Consider the following 4,478-nt stretch of genomic DNA (forward strand, 5'->3'; position numbering starts at 1 on the left):
TTCCCTATCTTGGGCCTTGTCAAGAATATCACTGTTAAGATTTAATAGATTTTCCTAAACTCCATCCTTATTACCCATCACCTTCTCCTTATCTATTCCCAATCTAGGTTGAGAAACATCCACACCGAAAGACTCACCTCCACTCTTTGAGATCTCTATATTATTGATCTGTGCAAGTAGGGGAGCATCCACATCCAAAGACACACCTCCACTCTTTGAGTTCTCTGTACTATTGTTCTATGCCTTTCTCACCCATACTTTCTTTACCTTCTTAAGCTCCCTCTTCAAAAAAGGATAGTTTTTGACCTAGTGTCTAGATTTTTTACAATGAAAGTAGGTGAAGGGAATAAATTCATACTCAATGTGTTGGATCTAAATACCCAGCTTAGATTTAAGTGAAATAGAATCAGGCATATCAGTGCCTTGGTAGACCCCAACACAAAATCTGGCATAGTTCAATCTTCTCTGAGAGACAGTCATGGGATCCAATGAAAGAAGCTCCCCAAAGGTGTTGGCAATGCTCTAAAACAAATCCTCCACCCAAAACACAAGTGGGAGACTTATTAATCTAATCTAGATAGGGGCTTGGATAGTAGAAGCATCCAAAGAGTATAAGTTCAGAGTCCATTTCTGTAAAATCAGAGTGTGCTTCCCCAAGGCCCAAGGATTGCTACAAAGGATATCTTGCTTGTCTTCATCACAGGAAAAGTTGAAAGAAAGACACCTTTTTGCCATTGCCATAATATCAACCTAGCCTTTCATCTTCCATTTTGTTCTCACATAAGCCCTAACAATTTCAATTTTGGGTCTGGCACTTAAACCCTTCCAACCAAAGTTGAATCATACAAGAGATGTTCTTATTAATGATTTGGTTTGGGATTTCATTGGAATACATACCTTTATCCTTTGATGAGATGTCCTTAACTAGCAAGAAGATAGATTTTCTAGTTGGACAAATCCTAAATAGGCTGGACCATTTTTTATTCGACTTCAGCCCACCCTGAGTCCTCTAAAGTCCTACCATCATTAGGATCACTAATCTCAGTAGGGGAATTTTTAGCTAACACTGATTGCACTCCAGAACTAGATGAGTCAGTCATGTTCTTGCCTAAGGAATTCAAACCTAAATTCCCACCCACTCCCTTTGCCATGCTCTCACACACCATTTAGATTCTATCCTTATAGAGCCAAATGTTTTACCTATGTAATTGTTACTAAAATTTTGCACATGTGTAAAATTTTAAGCATACATGCAATGAAAGTACGGAAGTGCTATTCACTTCATTTTAACAATAGAAATGTCCTTGTATTTGTTTACTTTCAAATATACATTGATGTTTTCAAAAAAATGAAATGATTGATATGCTGAAAATCTCACACAAGCCATGAGTATAGCTAACTAATCTTCTTTCATAAAGAAATACATATGCATGAAAGAAATAGGAATATAGATAACCAGTGATTGCCTATTGCTTTGATTGGTTATGCACTCTTTCCCTAGTGCAACAGAATCCAGCTCTGAGCTCCATGATCTTCAGCATCTACCAAAAACATAAAAAGCAACTGATGTTAGATCCCAAAGGATCTAAGAAATGATCACCTATTTCTACAACTATACATACTTTATCTGTCGATGCATTTCATCATGAAAGAAAGCAAACTGAAATAAAGAAATAAAAGTTATTGTGAGTGTCACGAGCCCATGCTCGAACCTCACAAAATAAAATGTTACAAGATTACATCATATAATGATTGACATCACAAACTGCAAACATGTGTACTACTGCAAGAAAGCATGAGAGAAAAATCAACAAGAAATGCTTCAAGTAATGCCAAGAATTAAGGAGTATTGCAAATATGAAATATACTATTGGAAAAATGTCTTCACAAAATCTCAAAATGTGAAAAGTTTTTTAAAAGGATGGACAACTACAACTTCAAATTAGAAGACTAAATCATAGTAAATAACAAGGATTCTAAGGCATGTTGTTCATATCTTATTTACAACAGACAAAATTTGGATCTAAGCAACACATAAAGTAAAGTGAAAGTGAAGAATGCACATAGTAGATACAAAGGTAGAAGACTATGCTATAATGCGAACAATATTGTGTTCATCATATTATTAAAGTGCTTTACTTTATGAAGCAAGCAAGGAGCCCTGTTATGTTTTTCTTCAAATTGAAGATCGTTCACAAATTGCAGAATCACTATCATCTATAAAGCACTGAGAAATAGGACAACACGCAACATCAATATGCTAAACACATTTCATCAGACAGTGGTACTTTGATTCCTGTAGGCTCTTAGTTGGAATAAATACCCACACCAGAGGAGTGGGGGCCGAGGAAAGTGGGTCAGCTCTATGGGTTTATAAATAATAAGAGGAAAAGACATATATATTTCCTTCAAGGAAATGAAAGCTGTTGCAAATTACATTAAGAGACAGGGAAAGCTCAACATAAGCATCTTCTTTTTTGGTCACATGTATCTCCGAATCTTCAGAGGAAAATGTTATCACAACAATGTTGCTTAAAAATAATGATGATGTGAAATCACAAGCAAAGTATTCCCTTGCTAAGGTGGAGTAAGAGTCCTAGACTGGTCATCTGATGATTCAAAGGTTTTTACAATTGGTGCTAGTAGTTTTTCTCAAGTCAGATAATAAATAGAAAGCATCTAAAAATTGGCAGGGTTTCATCTTCCAGGAAAATCGGCAATAGTACAAGACCTCTACCTTTGACAGTGAAGTAGATAAGCCAAGTGACCCAGAAGCATTTTGATGATAGTTTGAATTATATGATAGATGGAATGGAAGTCAATAATGTTACCCTAGTTGGAATGGTTTTTAACAAGGAAGAAAGAATAACTGACATGTCATTTTATTTGGATTACGACACAGGATAAAATCAAAGTGAGAAGATGGGTTAATGATGCAATGGAGTCTACAAAGATGGCTGTTGTGCAGAATGGTTCCTATGTGCGTGTACATGAGCATTTGAGGAGCTTCCAAAAAAAGAAATATGTTAATGCTTTCTCTATGAGGCCTATTACTGATTTCAATGAACTAACATTCCATAACCTGGAATGCATTTTTACACATATCTACAATCTTAAAGTTCAAGGTGAAGGTGTTATTCAAACTCCTACAAGCCCAATTGTTAAGGGCTCTCCTATGGGACCACCTACTGTGGCAAACCACGTTGCTAGCCTAAATAAATTAACAAGCCCTAGCCCTATTTCAATGGTTGCATCAAAAGAAGATTTACATAGAAGAGTTCAAAGCATATTTGAGGAACCTACAAATCTAGCTATAGAACAAGGAGTAAATGTGAATAAAGTTGCAAATGCCATATAAACTCCATCACCTAGCTAATGGAAAGAAGGAAACAATAGCTTAACCCAGAGAGAGCAATGAAACCCTTAATAGAGAGGCCATAAGTTTATCACAGCAATGAGCAATTCAAATATCATACAGTTCTAGCAAATGGAGGAAAAAAATCATTATAAAACTTCAAAGCTTCAATAGTGGTATGTACAGTAAAACCTAAACAACAAGAAGTAGAAATGCCTCAAAATACCTCTCATGGCCGTTCAGAGACTAGCAAACTTAACATTTTTCCAGTGGTGGCATTCAATCAAACCCTACGGTTGAACTTTTCAGATAGAAGACTCCATTTTCTTCAAACCCTTGAGCTTTCCAAATGTTGCAAAGAAAGATCAAATGTAAAATGAAAGCCTTTTAGGGTTAAAGGCTTGTTACGCCTTTTCAAATTTGCATAATTCTTTGAAATCTGTAGCCTTTAGTATGGGATTTTAATCCCTTTGATTAATTTCACTTTGAATATAAATGTAAAAGGGGTATTTCCTAATAAGGGAAATGGTGTTATATTTTTGCATAAATGATAAACAAAATAATATTAAAGTGATACATTGTTATCATTAATATTTTTTTTTGTTTGTTGAGAATGCAAAATATAAAAGAATAAGAGAGGTATGAGTTGTTGTTTTGCATTAATGTTTTATTGTAAAAGGGAAATAGTTAAATGATAATGTTATAAATCATTTAATATCCATTTGAAAAGCAAAGAGAGGAGTCATTTTTTTTCTCATTATGGTCTTTAAGTTTTTTTAAAATCAGTTGGGAACCTTTAGAGCAAAAATAGGATTTTTGGGTTGAGTTTGCCTTCATCTTAACAGTTAAGAGACATTTTATTAACTATTAGAGCATTTTTAGGTATGTTTTGAGTGAGTCATAAGATACTTTATGACTGGATTGAGCTTTTTTGGCAAAAGGATCATTATTTCAGAAGGTTTTGAGTCCTGAATTGGAGGCTATTTTTCTGCATACGACCCAAGGAGTTGGGCATGGTACTTATTGAGTTTTGATAACTCATTATGGGAGAGTTCTGATTTTATGATAGAGTTTGGAGACATCTTTCTGAGTCCTAAGCTTTGTTACAGGGTCTATAATTCAA

General features: G+C 34.8%; 1 pseudogene; it reads left to right on the top strand.

Annotated features, from left to right (window-relative positions):
* The first annotated feature begins 2,525 nt into the window (after window positions 1–2,525).
* Window positions 2,526–3,358, top strand: LOC149551476 (replication protein A 32 kDa subunit A-like; annotated as a pseudogene).
* The last annotated feature ends 1,120 nt before the right edge of the window (window positions 3,359–4,478 follow it).

Source organism: Cupressus sempervirens, chromosome 6 (assembly GCF_028749045.1).
Source record: "Cupressus sempervirens isolate cs-2001-9-10 chromosome 6, ASM2874904v1, whole genome shotgun sequence".
Classification (NCBI taxonomy): domain Eukaryota; kingdom Viridiplantae; phylum Streptophyta; class Pinopsida; order Cupressales; family Cupressaceae; genus Cupressus; species Cupressus sempervirens.